This window comes from Coptis chinensis, chromosome 7, assembly GCF_015680905.1.
Source record: "Coptis chinensis isolate HL-2020 chromosome 7, ASM1568090v1, whole genome shotgun sequence".
Taxonomy (NCBI): domain Eukaryota; kingdom Viridiplantae; phylum Streptophyta; class Magnoliopsida; order Ranunculales; family Ranunculaceae; genus Coptis; species Coptis chinensis.
Genome location: NC_141462.1, coordinates 90,283,158 through 90,300,574, shown reverse-complemented (window position 1 = coordinate 90,300,574; position 17,417 = coordinate 90,283,158). Strand labels below are relative to the sequence as shown.

Sequence of the window (17,417 nt, the reverse complement as noted above, 5' to 3'; positions counted from 1 at the left end):
TCTTGGGTTCCTCCTATATCCAACGATTCTTTAAGCAACCTTGTTGCTTCTGTTACAATAAGTTCTTATATATAAAGTAATTTGACAGTCAAATGTATATATATCACAACTATGACTAACATTAGATATATTATATTTTTCGAACACAATGAAATCGAATACGAGTAGGAATAAAAAATATATATACATCTTACCCAATTTACAGGTGGAAGTCTATGAACTTGTGAAAAGTACTTCGGATTCTGCATACGAGGATGGCTAATATTGTTAAACCAATCTATGTATTTATTAACGCAATCCGAGGAAGCCACAACACGTTCACCACGTTCAAACTTAGACAAAACATGATTATCCCCCGACGTCCACAATCGGGAAAAAGTATAATGACTCACATTGTATCGCACATTTGCTTTTTTACTACCATATTTAGGTTGAATCGGCCTACCAGGAATCCTTTGAACATATCCAACCTGACGTAGAACTCGGTCAATATTGTAGCCTTCAGCTATATCAAGCACACACAATACGCCATTAAAAAAAGTAACATCGTCTAATGGTTGGATGTCACGAACATCTTTGTAAGGGTCCCAATAAACCTAACACACAAAAATTCATAATTGTTATTCTCTTCCATCATTTTACAAACTAACAAATTATAATAAGAAAGTATTAAACTTATATCCTTACTTCTGTAGGCTGATAATAAGTCTATCTCCTCCCGAAGGTAGATCAAAGAAGACAACGTGGCCATTGAAAGTGAGGGATATACCATCCACCGATCTCATCACGAGGCATATCTCTTTTAAAGTCCATATTGATCATGGGAGAATTCTGAAGATGAAAGTGTTCATACACCCAAGCCTACAAAAGTATTTTGTGAACAAATCAAATTTTAAAAATGAGATAACTCCCTACAATAATAAAATACTACTTACTTCCAACAATGTCATACACCCGGCAACTTGTCTCCCATTTCGTTGAGATGCTTTTGCCAACTCCCTATATAAATAAGCCAACGCAGCAGCACCCCAAGCATACTTTGAAACATTGTCAACCTCCAGCAACACCTGCAAGTAGGCAACGTGTACACCAACTCCCGACTTGTCATTGAAGATTGTACACCCCAAAAGAAACAACAAATAAGCTCGAACATGACAGTCAACAATTTCAGCCGTAGTGTCACACCCCGAATTTCGACAGAATTCGAAAAAACATTATTTGTCCCCGACTCTTCGATCTCCGAGGTGTGACGCACTCTCAACTTCCAAAAACCCATAAACAGTTTTAAATATGCGGATAATTAAAACCAATAAAAATTTTAACTTAAATAACAGTCATCTTCATTACAAAAATTTACAAATAAGATTAGGTTACAAATCTCTTTTCAATAACTCTTTAATTAAAATTACAAATGAAAATACGTAAAACATCGTCAAGACTGAAAATCTATATCACCTCAAGGGAAAACAAAACACAACCTGAGATGCAATGCTAACGTAAACCACAAGCAGCAACCAATCTTCTTCATCACTAAACCTGTCAAGACTTATCAACTATGTTCATTTAATGAACACACCCGATAAGCAAACATGCAAATCGGGTCAGCATTATAAAAATGCTGGTGTGAGTAGCTCTAAAAACAACATATACTTATACAAATATATACATAATCTATACGGCAGTTAGTTCCTCCACCGAGGCGCCTTAACTTTCAATGACTAAAACAACATCCTTAAGTACAATAATTTAAGGCAAGTAGTTCCTCCACTGAGGCGCCTTAACTTCCCACTAACCACACAACAAACTATACACATAATAAATAAGGCATGTAGTTCCTCCATTGAGGTGCCTTAGATTCTAACTAAACAAATAACCAAACAAACGTATTATATACGTACCTCATTTCATGCTCAATCACAGAGTGGGTCGTCTCTGCCCAAGTAATTAGTTTGACCCACCCTTCTGCAAAACCATATATAATCATCTATCTACATATACATCATTAACAAACATATTACCATAATTATATTAATTCAAGCTTTCTTTGCGTGTCCCTAAAAGCACGTCGTATCTATGTCTTACCTAGTTTCCCTGGCTACCACAATCGCTACCCAACACCGAACATGTACATCCACATGCCTCCCCTTACATAATGAACCACTCCGTGCGTAACCACCCCCGAAATGATGCGGCAACCACTGTAAATCCTCACACGGAAGCAATTATGTAAGTAATGCCACTATTCGGCATAAAATATTGCGCATCATCGTTCTATTTTGCGAACGGAATAATCAAGCCACTATTCGGCTACGCCAGGAGGGCCGCCCGAAGGCCATTCAGATTAACTGAAACGCCAGAAGGGCCAATCACATGAGTTGTGGTAGTCAGGTTCTAGGATTTTCGTTACGTAATTTATTCAGGTGTCATACGTTAATGACTCATAAACATTCCACTATATCACGTGCAGGTCAATTACCTTATTGCACTAAGCCATAATATTTAGAAACATCTCAATTATATCTCATAACCAAAATTCATTCTTTCACGTGCCAATATATTATTGCACTACACCACACTCCCGTGAGCAAACATTCACCAATACTATGCTACCTCATAGTAGCATCTCACATATATAATAATGGAGCGTATATACATTTCTCCAAGATATTGCATTAATATATATATATCCCAACATATTATATCATGTCACAATGCTTCAACGTATCACATACATTTTGATAGCATATTAGGAATATAATGTCTCCTAACATCTCAATATCGTCACGTGTCAAAAATACACAACATCAAGGTCAAATCTTTCTTAGATAATGACCACCAAATTATACAAGCTTCCACAGCATTTTAGCATTTGATTGTCCATACAATATACACATAAAACGTAGCACAAATAAACAGTCCACAGTCCACAATCAAAGCCCAATATATATATGCTTTACATACTACTCACGTCAAATCTAAATTAGATAATGACCAACCAAGTTATATAATATCGACAATATTTTATATAATCAAATATGTGAAAAACTAGAAAAGTCAACATTCCACAGTCAAAGTCAACGGTCAAAGGTCAACAGTCAAGGTCAACGGCCAAATGTCAACACATCATGGTCAAGGTCAAACTCAACATGTCATGGTCAAAGTCAAAGTCAACATGTCCTAGTCAAAGTCAACCGCCATGGTCAAAGGTCAAAGTCAACCGTCAAAGTCAACGGTCGATGGTCAAAGTCAAACTGTCGTTTCCGTGTTCGACAGGTTTAGGGTCATAGCTATAGTTCATGGCTAAGGTCAAAGGTTCATGGTTCATGGGCTCATGGCTAAGGTCATGGTTCGGACCCAACTGGCCTAGCCCAAACCTTAGAACCCGAAAGTCTAAAAGTCCACTTATTTATTCTACCTGACCCAATTGGATCTATTTTAAGTCCTATGGACTGGCCCCAAGCAAGACTAGAAACGGGCCCCAAAAACGAATACTGAACTGGCCCAAAACACAACTGAGTTCGGCCCGAAAATTAAACTGAAACCGGCCCAATCAAAACTAAAGTGAGCTGGCCCCATCAACTAATAAAAATCGGCCCATAGAAACAAATGAAATTCCGGCCCAACCAACTAAACAAGCTAGGCCCAAACAAAACCAACTGGTTTTGGCCCAAGGCCCAAACCGAAATCACTGTTCATCTTCTTCCCTTCTCTCCTCCACCAAAACCAGCCACCACACACCTCCACACAACCACCAATTCCAACAAACCGAAAATGAGAGGGTACAAACCCCCACCACTTTAATAAAACCAAAACTCTAATTCATACAATCCTAACTTCATCAATTCTAGATCTAAAAATCATTTCGGCCACCATTAATGGTTATTCCACCTCCACTCGACAGCCCCCACGCACTCAAACACACCCCCTTCAATCCATCATCACTCAACCAACCAAAACAATCAACAAAACAATCAAAAACATTAAAAATCGATTTATGGAGGGCGCCCGGCGTCCGCCATTGATGGCGCCAACCACCTCCGACCCCTCCCAATAACTCCAACATCCACACCCATCCATAGACCAACCCACCATACAAAAAGCTCAAACCAAAGACAAATAAATTCACAACAAAAATTTCAAGAACGCGGTAGAATGGCGAAATGGCGTTTTTGACAGAGGAGGAGGTTAGGGGCTCCCTCGCGCCTCCCTTCACCACCACCTACTGGTGTAGACAGTACTAACAATCTACTAAGGTTTTAAACATTCACAAGTAATGATAGTCTTTGAAGAGAAAACAAACAGAAAATGGACGATGAACAGAACTTAGTTTTGGGAAGTACAGTTAACTGTGTGTTTGTATACGGGAAAAACAGGAAAATAAACTACTCACGCACAACAGTTAACATAAACAGTACTGGCCGCCATTAACACATTGTTCAAAGCTTCCAACAGTTTAATTACAATCCGAACTATAACAAGGTTTAATAAAACAAAAAGACACCAAGTCCAACACAACAGTATAATGAACAGTAAAATTAGTGAAATCATAGGACAATAAAACGGTTTCGGTATTCAGGTGAAATAGCAAAATAGCTACTCACCTGTATGAACAGCTCCTACAAATTTCTCCGAGTCCGAGCCGTCGCGCTCCACCCTCCAGAAATCCAGCTTTAAACTCTGCCTCCATTTTTATTATTTTATTCTTTTTATGAACCCTATTTTCTAGAAAAAAGTGTTTATATACTTGGGTCCGAAACCCAAGCTCAACACCGACTCGGGCCCAAAAACCAGGCCCACATATCTCGAGTCCGGTCCGACGAATTTTGAAAATAAATAATTAAATTAATTAATTAAATAGAAAAATACGTATTTTAAAATACGGGCGTTACACGTAGCATCTTCGGGCGTGTTAGAGAATGTCTTCCTTAACCACTCTAGAGTCACATGCCCTTTTTTAACTTTGGGTACATTTTCAGCCGTCAAACCAAGCCCTTGTATAAGCAATTCTTCTGCTTTTCCTTTATCTAACAAATAGATTCCCTCCACTGGAAGACTTTTGATTGGAATCCCCAAAATTTGGCTGACATCATCGAGAGTAATGGTCATCTCGCCAAATGGGAGATGGAAAGTAGTTGTTTCTTGATGTCATCTCTCACAAAATGTTGAAATCACTACTGCATTGAAGTTCTTCCACGAATACAAGGCTAAATTTAACAACCCGGTAGCTTCTAGCTTCTTTTGGAAAAGAGGTGGTTCTTTACTTATGCCCCATTGCTCTAGTTTGACGGTATGGTGGTGCAGTTTTAGAATACCCCTTTCCTACAAAATTAAACAAGATTTTAATTTAATAAATAAATAAATAAAAAACACGACTATAAAATGAATTAAGCATAGATGTAAAAAAAAAATACCTTTCCAGCCCAAATCTTGCGAGCAATATGGTCCTCATAATCGACCAAAACTTGGTTATCTATAGGACCTCCGGAATATATTCCCAATTTAGACTCTCCATCGCTCTCGTTCTCATCAACTTGCTGCAAATTTTCTTCTTGCCCATTAGAAACCGCTATCTCCTCATCATGTTCTTCTTCCAACTCAACATTATCTACTTGCTGCAAATTTTTTCTTGCCCATTAGAAACCTCTATCTCCTCATCATGTTCTTCTTCCAACTCAACATTCTCGTCTTCTTCAATATGGTCTTCTACAACTATTGCTTTTTTGGTTTTTCGTATTCGATGAGATGCCGTTTGGGGCACCCTAACTGAAGGCTGGCGACTAGAGACAACTTTCCCTTTCTTTTTTCGGGGCGGCATGACTATCCCTGTAATATGTCAATAGCTAACAATAGTCAAATTTCAATTACAACCCAAACTTTATGATGCAAGACAGAAAATGCAAGCTTTTAACTATGCCATGAAAAACCGATGATTTTTTTGTAAACTATATATTAATTATAAGCACTCGAAGTCTCTCAATCAAAGACTGTTATTAAATGACAAGTGATACAACAATCCCAACATCCTCATAATCTTATCCAAAATAATATTCTATTTGTCAAACGGATGTCAGAAAACCTCTCACAAAAAAAAAAAAACTCCAATCTCTGAATATTGCTCAGAGATGAAGCTGTTACAAGACGAGGTTTCAAGTGATGCTAACATCTATAAGGACGAGTACCTCTTCGAGTCATTTACTCACTCCATTATCGGATTAATGATCAGTCCTATGGCAGATTCGGATTAATAGAAGAACGAAACATATATATCCCCTCTTTCACATTCAAACAAACTGCCATATATCATCATCAACAACTAGTATAATATAACCTCAAAATTGCATTCAAACAAAATTTTCATGAACTAGCTGTGCTATAAATCTCTCTGCCTTAGATGATATTATCACCAATCGGGTTTTCTCTCAGGTTTTTCCAAGAAAAGTGATCAAACACAACCGTTTGGAATTTATGAATATGTAGTGACCAAACACAGAATGCAGCAATGCAATACTATTTTCAAATGAATCAAGCTCATAAAGCGACTAAAAAGATACCCACACAACAATCTGGTCCATAAGAGTATGACCCTCTGAAGATATTAAATATAAAATCTTAGAGTATGTGATTAATGGGAAAACACTTCTAAGAAATATTCTCACTACAAAAATGTTATTTGATGCAAATATTAATAAAGAAACATCTTCTCGCCATTCAAACACTCAAATATAATAAGCCTTGATCAATCTCAATCCATATCCAAATCGAAACTTCAAAAGAAAAACATAGCATGGTCTCTAAAGTATCCACCTTATTACACCTGGAATCTTAAACAATTGAATTAAGAAAGAGAAAAACAAGAAGTATTTTGTTGAGTACAAACCCTTACTCAAAGAAACATAGTCAGAGAAGCTTTTGAGGGGATACGTTGATTTTGCACATTTGAGACCTTCTAAACCTCAGAAGATAACGTAGCAAAACACTCAAAATATTAAAACCTGCAACAACAGATTTACATTCAATGACTTAAATAAAAGAAATGCAGCACCATGTCATAATAACTATAATATCAATCATCAAAAAATAAGTTCATAAAAATGCAAACTTGGAACACTAAACTTACTTCAAATCAACGAATGCATTAAAACCCAACAATGGGTAAACTCAAATTCAATATAAACGACAGAAAACAGAATAAAACACATGAAAATAATAATGGGAAAAAAGTAGTTCATAAAAAAGTCATTTTTTTACCGACAAAGTGAGCGTTGAAACGATGATATTAACCAGAGAAGAAGAATTAAAGGATAAACAAGTTCTTATTACCTTAAACACTTGGTTTTTTTATTTATTTTAGAGGAGTTGGAAGAAAGAGAACAACGGCGGAAGAAAGTGAAAAGTGAAAAAAGAAAACAATGTTTTTTGTTTGGGGTCTGCCTTGAGAAAATTTTAAGTTTGGGGTCTACCTTGAGAAAAAATGGGGTCTGCCTTGAGAGATATGGGGTCTGTATATAGTCCTTCCCTATTTTATGATGTGCTAATACGGCGGCCCTAAATAAATGAGTAATACAATGTTGCATGTTGTATGTTGCAACATTAATGTTGCAGTGGTAAAAATAAGATCCAAAAATCTTTTTTCTCTCACTTAAAATACTTCTTCTCTTTCCATTATCATTTTTTTATTCTTATTTTGCCATTCTCATCTTTTCTTCATAACAAACCATCCATTCTATTGATTTTTCATAGTGCAATATTGACGTTGCAGTGGTTTTCATGGTGCAACATTGATGTTGTAGTGGTACTTCTCGATGCAACATTGTTATTATAGTGGTACTTCTCGATGCAACATTGATGTTGCAGTGGTGGCTTTTCATATTGCAACATTGATGTTGGGCAGTGCCACGTCACTGTGTCGGTCAACTATGTCAAATTATATGTTTAAGTATAGAATTATTTATATAACAAATTAGGGTGGTACTGGACATCAAACACCACCCCCTAACCTTTGGATATAGCGTATGACGTGGCGAATCATAGGGCTTATGAGGCATGGGTCGTTTAATAGTGTGGAACAAGAGTGTTAGATCATTATTGAAGTCAACAAATGCAGCTGGACTTTTAGTGGGCTTCGGTTGGGCTTTTTTGTTGGGTTTCGATTGGATTGGAATTTTTTTAGTTCGGCTTCGGTGGGTTTTTTTTTAGTGTCGTACCGCATGGGCAATATACTAGTTCTAAATAAATCATGCCCTCTTATAGTTGAGAGCATTTATCCCTGCTTCATAATCTCTTTCACTTCAAGAAAGATATATGTGATCTTATACTTCATGGGCTAATCATCTCAACTTCCTCTTATCTCCTTGGCTTTAAATCTATGATACGCAGCTCCTGGGACTCGATCTTCTTTGTTCCAAAAAATTGCTCCAACTGTTTGTGAGGGAGTGATGTTCTCATTCAGGAATATCAAACACATGTTCAACATAGTGGAAATACCACACCGACCTCTGACCTAGTTCTCCGAACTGCCTTCAGAGCGACCTACATCATCAACTCATGTCCACGAGCTACGAGATCGCTCTAGAACAGATCGACTCGCACATCTTCACACAGAGTGTTCTATATCATGACTCAACCTATCTTCTAGAAACAATCATTGCTAAAGTTGTACTTACACACTTCATCACCGCAAATTACGAACCACTATAACCACTCCCCATCATTACAGAATTCCTACCACTACCATTTCAACACTCCTTCTCAATCTTGACCATACATTTGTGGATGTCATTACACGTGTTGGATAGAGATCCACATCCACCGGCTATAAATACCTCCCACATGAACTACGTCAGACCTGATTCTTCTCTCCCCTAGAATCGAGAGATAGATACGTAGGCAGTTCGCTCAACAACGAACTCGATCTTTCTCATATTCAAATCCTTTCTCCTCCTAATCTTGTATGTAAGGTATAACTAAAATACACCTTTATATTGGCGCCGTCTGTGGTCTTGATTTCTTGAGAAACCACTTCAAAAATCCCAAAACCAAGAAACAAAATCCTCAAGCCCATGAAGCATGGCAAGCCTCGAAGCTCAAATCCAGAGTTTGGCAGGTTAGTTAGGTACAATGAATGAGCAAATTACCCTGCTCAGGCAGGAGAATGTTACTTTGCGTGCGTAAGTGGACACGCAAAATCCACCAGGTGCCATAGCAGAGGGCGGTATCAACGAGGTTAATCAACAGATTAACAAACTGTCATAAAGGATCGACCAAAGTGCAGTTAAGAAAGACGCCACTCAAATCGTTCAAAAGATGCTGAAGACATACCGCGCGTCCCCGTTCGCTGCTGAAGTACTTAGTAAAGCTTCTCCTCCATATTTCATCCAGCCACGTTTTCCAATGTACGATGGCAGCACGTGTCCTGGTCAGCACATGGCACGCTACATTCAAAGCCTTGCACTCTATAGTGCTCAGGAGTTCGACCATCTCCATTGCCGTTTGTTTCTAGCTAGTCTTAAGGATGGCGCGCTCGATTGGTTCTTTTCACTTTCGAGCGGACTTCGGCAACTCACCGATCGTTAAGCTAGCCAAGACGTCCACAACAGTAAAAGGCGATCTCGATTCACTTTTCCAGCTCTCACTTGGCGAAAACGAAACAATTCATGCCTTCTTAGGTCGGTTTAAAACCGAACTACTCGGCATGGAAAGTGGCCTCAAAGAGTCATTCGCCACATTGGCATTCTCCAACGCTTGCCGAATGTGCAACACAGCATTGTCCAGATTGCTTATGAAAGAAAGACCAGAAACCTTGTCTGAGCTCTACGCTCGAGTAGACAAGTTCATCAAGTTACAAGAAGGCATGAAGCATCATGGTTTATCAGAAGAACAAGAGGTGGCAGCAATCTCTTATGCTCCCCCAGCTTCAAAAAAGTGACCCAGACACAAGGACAGAAAACTGGGAATAGACCAAGCAATAATCACGAGTTCGCTGTACTCACCCAATCTCCCAATTACATACTGGATAAGATCAAGCGAGCTGTATATTACCGACCTGATGTACGACAACTAAAGGATCGCCTTGGCAAGCCTTATTGTGCCTTCCACCGAGCAAAGTGTCATGAGACCGATGAGTGTTGGGGGCTTAAGCACTACCTCTAAGACCTCATAGAATCAGGACATATCAAGCATTATGCCAATATCGCTGATGGCGACCTGCGTCATAAGCTCATGACTCGCAGGGAACAGAGTAGGTCTCCACCTCGCCATAACCGCCAAAGTGTCCAAGCTCGCTCCGTAGCGAGGGCGTGGCGCGCCGTTCCGCCACGGCGTCGTCGGACTCGTCAGACAGAGATAATGACAGAACGATACATATGATCACGTTCCAGGATGATTATGTTTCATCATCCAGAGAAAAAAATAGGCGAGTTGGCGCTCTCCAAGAGGTATACCAGCTCTCTTCATAGGCCGCGACCTTTGCCAGTAGCGATTCAGTCGCCGATTCGAGTAATATAATAACTTTCCGCGAGGCCGACCTCAACAAGGTTTTCCTCCCTCATAATGACGCACTAGTTGTCCATGTCAAAATCAGCGACTGGACACTCAAACAAGTCCTGATAGATCCTGGTAGTTCGTGCGACATTTAGTTTTACCATACCATTCAAAAGATGAACCTGCTAAAGTCGGTCTTCATAGACCCAATAGCTCCTCTCTATGGGTTCAATGGCTCCAGAGCCGACCCAATTGGTGACATCATACTCCCAGTCTCTGTGGGATCTAAGGAGGACAAAGTCAGCTTCAATACGCATTTCAGCATTCTAGACATCCAATCGTCTTACAACGCCATCCTAGGACGGTGTTGGATCACCAAATGCAAGCTATACCATCGACAATGCATCAAGTGCTCCGCTTTCCCAGCCCTAGGGGTATGATGGAGCTTCGAAGTAATCAGCTCAAGGCTTATCATTATAACCAGATTCTATCAGAAAACAAGTCTGCTGATCCACCTATCAGCACTAGGAACGAGCCCATCAGCTACACGATGGCCAAAGATTTGATAGCTGAGGTCAGATCCAAAGCCCCAAAGCAGAACGTTGGGGGCTTTAGCAAAAAAGTCTATTCGTTGGTCAGGACCCCAGAGGTCGCCAACCTTCCTGTGTATCCACCAGTCAAGACCCCCAGAGGTCGATCCAGCATTAGTTACTCCACCAATCAAGACCCCAGAGGTCGCCCCAGCATTTGTTAATCAGCCGGTACTGGTTCCAGATATCATTCCAGCCCCTGTTGTCATGACCATAGAGGTCGTATCGGCCCCTGTTGTTGTAACCATAGAGATCGCTCCAACTCCTGCTGCCGAAACCTCCATGCCTTAGATTGACAATGCACCACCAGAGATCAGTTCCCCTGAGGTCGCCTCATCTTCAAAAGCAGCAGGTCAGACTGCAGAAAAGGAGCAAGTGAACTTAGGAACAGAAGACGATCCCAAGTTGGTCTATGTAGGGCTAACCTTGATCCTACACTCAAGGCCCAACTTGTAAACTTTCTAGCAATGAATAAAGATGTTTTCGCTTGGTCATATATCGATGTGCCTGGTATAGATCCTAGTGTTGCATGTCATAGATTAAATGTCAACCCTAATGTCAGGCCAGTTCGACAACGACCTCGGAGATTATCCCTAAGATTTCAAAAAGCAATCAATGATGAGGTCGACAAACTCAAGCAAGTCGGTTTCATCCGGAAGGTCAATTACCCAGACTGGATCGCTAACATAGTAGCAGTTCCAAAAAAGAATGGCACAGTTCGCCTCTGCGTCGACTTCATGAATGTCAATCAAGAAACACCTAAAGATAGCTTCCCTTTACCTAGAATCGACCGACTTGTGGACCAGACTTGTGGCCACGAGCTCCTGTCATTTATGGATGCATACAGTGGATACAACTAGATCCCACTCCCTAAAGAAGATCAAGAGAAAACATCGTTCATCATTGAACATGGAATCTATTGCTACAACGTCCTCCCGTTCGGCCTAAAGAACGATGGAGCGACTTATCAACGGCTTGTCACTGACATGTTCCAGGACATGTTAGGTGATACCATGGAAGTCGATCTATCGATGATATGGTGGTTAATAGCAAGAAAGCAGTTAACCACCTCACTCACCTTGAACAGACGTTCTCCAGATTACGCCGAACTCAGATGAAGCTAAATCTCGAGAAATGCCTTTTTGGAGCGTCCTCCGGAAAGTTTCTCGGGTATCAGGTATCACAACGAGGGATCGAAGCCAATCTAGACCAGATTCAAGTGTTCTTGGAAATGCCCGATCCAAAGACAAAAAAACAAATACAGAAGCTATCAGGGATGGTCGCAGCACTCAACCGATTCATATCAAGGGCGTCAGACAAATGCCGACCTTTCCTGCAACTTCTTAAAAAAGGAGAACAGTTCTCATGGAACGACCAGTGCCACCGAGCGTTCTCTACTCTCAAAGAATACCTGACAACACCGCCTGTCCTAGCAAAACCGACAGATGGTGAAACATTGGGGTTTTACCTGATAGTGTCAAACTTTGCTATCAGTTCGGTTCTCTTCAAGGAGGACAACAACTCAGAGAAGTCGATCTACTTTACAAGTAAAACATTAACACTAGCTAAAAAGAACTACTCTTATATTGAAAGAGCAGTGCTCGCATTACTATACTCAGCTAGGAAGTTCAGGCCGTATTTTCAAGCACACCCAATTAAGGTACTCATCGACCTCCTATTGAAAAAAATCCTTCTCAAAGAAAATAAGACAACTCGTATGACAGTATGGGCAGAAGAGCTCAGGGAATATCAAATCGAGTTCGTCCCACTCACTTCTCAAAAAGGACAGGGCGTTACATATTTTCTAGCAGATTTTCCTGTCGTTGACCTCAATTGGGAGCCAGAAACAGATATCCCATCCATGAAGAAGCAGGACAAGTCCATCTGGTCTCTCTTTGTGGACGGTTCTAGCAACCCCGGAGGGAGTGGAATCGGAGTCGTCTTAGTGTCCCCAGATAGAGCGATGATGGAGAAATCAGTTCGCATCGATTTCGCGACCTCTAACAATGACGCCGAGTACGAGGCATTAATCATGGTGCTTAGAATGACGCTATAACTCGGTGTACAAGAACTTCAAGTCTTTAGTGACTCGCAATTGGTTGTTCGCCAAATTGCTAAGGAATACACTACCCATGAAGGTAACCTTTCTAAATACCTTCAAGTTGTTTATCAGTTACTTCATTCTTTTAAGAAAACCACTATACATCACTTATTGTGTGACGAGAACCGTTACGCGGACAGTTTAGCTTATTTGGCTACCCAGACACCAAACTGCGCCCCTAGACAGTTACTCATTAAAGTAATTGACCGACCTGCCTACCAAGCAGAACACGTTCTAGAAATCAACGACCTTTGCCCACTCTCTGATGATCAGATGAGTCAAACATGGATGCAGCCCATCATAGAGTACATCTAGCACGGTGCACTCCCAGAAGAGCGTACCAAAGCCATACAAGTTCAATATCAGGCATGTCATTACTGCCTAATCAACAACAAATTATTCCGAAAATCTACTGGCGGCCCTTACTTGAGGTGCATAAGCCTATAACAAGGTCAGTTGATTTTTGCAGAAATCCATGAGGGCGAATGCGGGAACCATGCTGGAGGTCGCTCCCTGGCCCACAAAGTGATCTCCCAAGGATACTTTTGGCCACGAATGCAGGTCAATGCTAAAAAGTATGTTCTCAAATGCATCAAATGCCAGACTTTTGGCCACAATATCATTCAGCTAGATCGCGAGTTAATCAACATTGCAAGCCCTTGGCCATTTCACATGTGGGGCTTGGATATCATGGGACCATTCATCCCACAAAAAAGCACTGGCTTTCGATTCGTCTTAGCCGCAACTGATTACTTTACTAAGTGGGTCGAAGCAATCCCCTTAGCTCATGTCAAAGAGTCACATGTCAGAAACTTCATCTGGATGCACATCATCACCAGATTTGGCTTGCCACACACAGTGGTGATGGACAACGGTTCCCAGTTCAAGGGAAAAACAATCAAGGAGTTTCTGGCCAAGTGAAAGATCGTTCATGCATTTTCGACTCCACAGTATGCCCAAAGCAATGGCTAAGCAGAAGCAAGTAATAAAGCAATCTTGGAGAATTTGAAGAAAAAGATTGAAAAGAACAAGAGCCAATGGCCAAACTAGTTGGAAAACATCTTATGGGCTCACCGAACAACAGCTCGCTTTAGCATAGGCGAGTCGCTATTCTCCTTATGCTATGGCACGGAGAATGTTATTCCTACAGAACTGATAGTCACTACAACTCGGTCAGAACTCATCGAGTCTGGACACAATGACTCCGTCCTAGCTCAAGAGGTTGACTTATTGGAAGAACACCATGACCTAGCAGCCATCAGAGTGGCATCTTACCATCAGACTCTAAAGAAATCCTACAACAAGTGAGTCAATCCTCGATTCTTTCAACCTGGTGACCTAGTTCTAAAAAAGACTCAAGATGACGCTAAGCTAGCACCAACATGGGAAGGTCCGTACATAGTAGAGCGCGTCATTGGCAATGGAGCGTACTGGATCAAGACCCAATAAGGGAAACCACTACCACGTCCTTGGATCACTTATTTGTTAAAGAAATTTTATCAATAAAAGTGTAATGTTTTGCAATCCATATTTCTATTTAGTACAAAGTTCGGTATAATTTACTTATGTTTATTATTACAACCTACTCCGTTCAATTTCATCAACAAGACATGGAACTCGCACTGAAAGCACCACCAGTATACGCAAACTTTCAGCACTCTCATGAGTGTCAACGCTCTCAGCGAGTAACACACTTTCTTAAGCTAACACGCTCTCCGCAAGCAACACGCTCTCTTGAGCTCATAGGCTCTATAATCTCTCCAATTTCCACTAGTTGAGGAACTATAGGATCAACTCAGTGAGAACGCTCTCTACGAGCAACACGCATGCTATCCGTGAGCAACATGCTTTCTTAAGCTAACACGCTCTCTGCGAGCAACACGCTCTCTTGAGCTCATAGGCTCCATAGCCTCTCCAATTCTCACTAGTTGAGGACCTATAACTCTAGGATCAACTCAGTGAGAACGCTCTCCATGAGCAACACGCTTTCTTAAGCTAGCACGCTCTCCACGAGCAACACGCTCTCTTGAGCTCATAGGCTCTATAGCCTCTCCAATTCTCACTAGTTGAGGACCTATAACTCTTGGGTCAACTCAGTGAGAATGCTCTCTAAGAGCAGAATGCTTCCTTAAGCTATATCTTAGGCTTCTTAGCCTCTACATGCCTTATTCCTTATAGATCTACAACACGAGGCTACGATGACAAAATAACAAAGCATATGTACAAACAGATGGACCCATGCAAAGGACATACATTCTATAAACATTCATAACGTGAACTACATGAACAAATTCAGGAAACCAGTTCACAAATTCCCCCGATCTGCTGGGACTACCCAAAAATCCAGATCGGTATCATTACAACTTTTGAAACTATTGAACTACCATTTGTGTGGAAACCAATTCGTTCTGTATCTGTACCAAAAAGGCGAACTGCCTAGGCAAGTCTAGGAAACTAGTTCTATAGTTTTACTCTCTTACAAAGAAGGAAACAGGCAAAACATTCAAAGAATTTTCAACTTACAAAGACAAGTCCAGCATTCATAGTCAAGCATCAACAACAATGTGTTTATCAGTAGGAGCAGCACTGGTGGAAGGAGCATTACTCGCATCTCGCGGTACGACAAGTGCAGCGGCACCCCTAGCGCGCCTCACGATCTTGCTCTTCCTTTAAATCAAAATACATCTCCTCTAGCAAAACATGTTCTTCACAAACTCGATCATATCCTCTCTGCGCTTTTCGTGCTACGCCTTGACAATGCTTGGCATACTTAGTCACGGAGGCCATCTTTTTACGCAGGTCGATCATCGAACTAACTAGAATCACTTTCTCATCCAACGCATCCTGATGTTTTTTCATCAATGCCTTCAGCTTCTTCTTGTCAACTTCCCAAGCAGTATGCATCCTTAGCAGCTCAGCCTTGTCATTTTTAACATTATCAGTACGTTGAGCAGTTCGCTTCATCTTATCGTACCTAGCCAGGAACTACAAAGAAAACACCAATGTTAATATTCGCCAATCAAACAACAAGAAACCAGTATAGATAAAGAGCTCACCAAACAACATGCCAAGTCCGTGGTCTTCTGCGTTGTCTCCAGAGTTTCACCTTCAAGTTCCACCTTATCACCGTCCAGCACTATCCCTTCCAGGAGACAGGTTGCTATGGAGGTCGAATGGAAGCTACAGTCAGAGCGTTTGACCATACGCTTCTTCCCCGTCTTCCCAACGTAGAAGAAGTCTCTCCCCACATCACCAGCACGTTGTGACGAGCTACTGCCAGCAGCATTGTGACCTCGACCCAGGTCGCCAGGTTCCTCCCAGTTTAGGTCATTACCCTCTCCACGACTGGGTGAACACTATACCTCCAGGTCGCTTGCGCGAACCAGCGGTACAACGCCATTCCACTTTGGCACGTTTGGCGTCCCTTAAACCAGAGGCAACAGCCTTACATTTGCCACAGTCACACCGGCGACGATTTATGAACTCAATCCCCTCCATTACAAGGGGAGATACTTCCCTTGTCCCCCTATCATCACTAGTACCTCCACGTTTCCTGGCCATACCAGATTTTACAAAAAGCCCAACGTTCAGTGAACTAACATAACAATAAAGCTTTCTTGTTCAAAAAACATAGCAACACTGTCACACCCCGAATTTCGACAGAATTCGGAAAAACATTATTTGTCCCCGACTCTTCGATCTCAGGGTGTGACGAACTCTCTACTCCCAAAAACCCATAAACAGTTTTAAAATATCACGGATAATAAAAACCAATAAAAATTTTAACTTAAACAACAGTCATCTTCATTACCAAAAACAATTTACAAATGAAAATACAAATAACCTTATCTCAACTGAAAATCTATATCACCTCAAGGGAAAACAAAACTTATCCCGAGATCTGCAACGCTAACGAAAACCACAAGCAAAGAACCGATCATCTTCAACACTAAACCTCGCTAAGACTTATCAACTATGTTCATTTAATGAACACACCCGATAAGCAAACATGCAAATCGGGTCAGCATTATAAACAATGCTGGTGTGAGTAGCCCTAAAAACAACATATAATAATACATATATATATACACCATCCATAAGGCAGTTAGTTCCTCCACCGAGGCGCCTTAACTTCCAACAACTAGTACAACAACCTTAAGTATACTAATTAAGGCAGGTAGTTCCTCTACTGAGGCGCCTTAACTTCTCACTAACCACACAACAAACTATACGCATCATAAATAAGG

At 40.9% G+C, this 17,417-nt stretch overlaps 1 long non-coding RNA gene across 1 annotated transcript; it reads right to left on the bottom strand.

Moving 5' to 3' along the window:
- Positions 1 to 4,897: 4,897 nt before the first annotated feature.
- Positions 4,898 to 7,348, bottom strand: LOC147489875 (uncharacterized). Its single transcript, XR_015202146.1, has 3 exons — positions 7,321 to 7,348; positions 5,412 to 5,823; positions 4,898 to 5,319 (listed from the first exon to the last, which is right to left on the bottom strand). It is a non-coding gene; the product is annotated as an uncharacterized LOC147489875 (long non-coding RNA).
- Between the last annotated feature and the right edge of the window lie 10,069 nt (positions 7,349 to 17,417).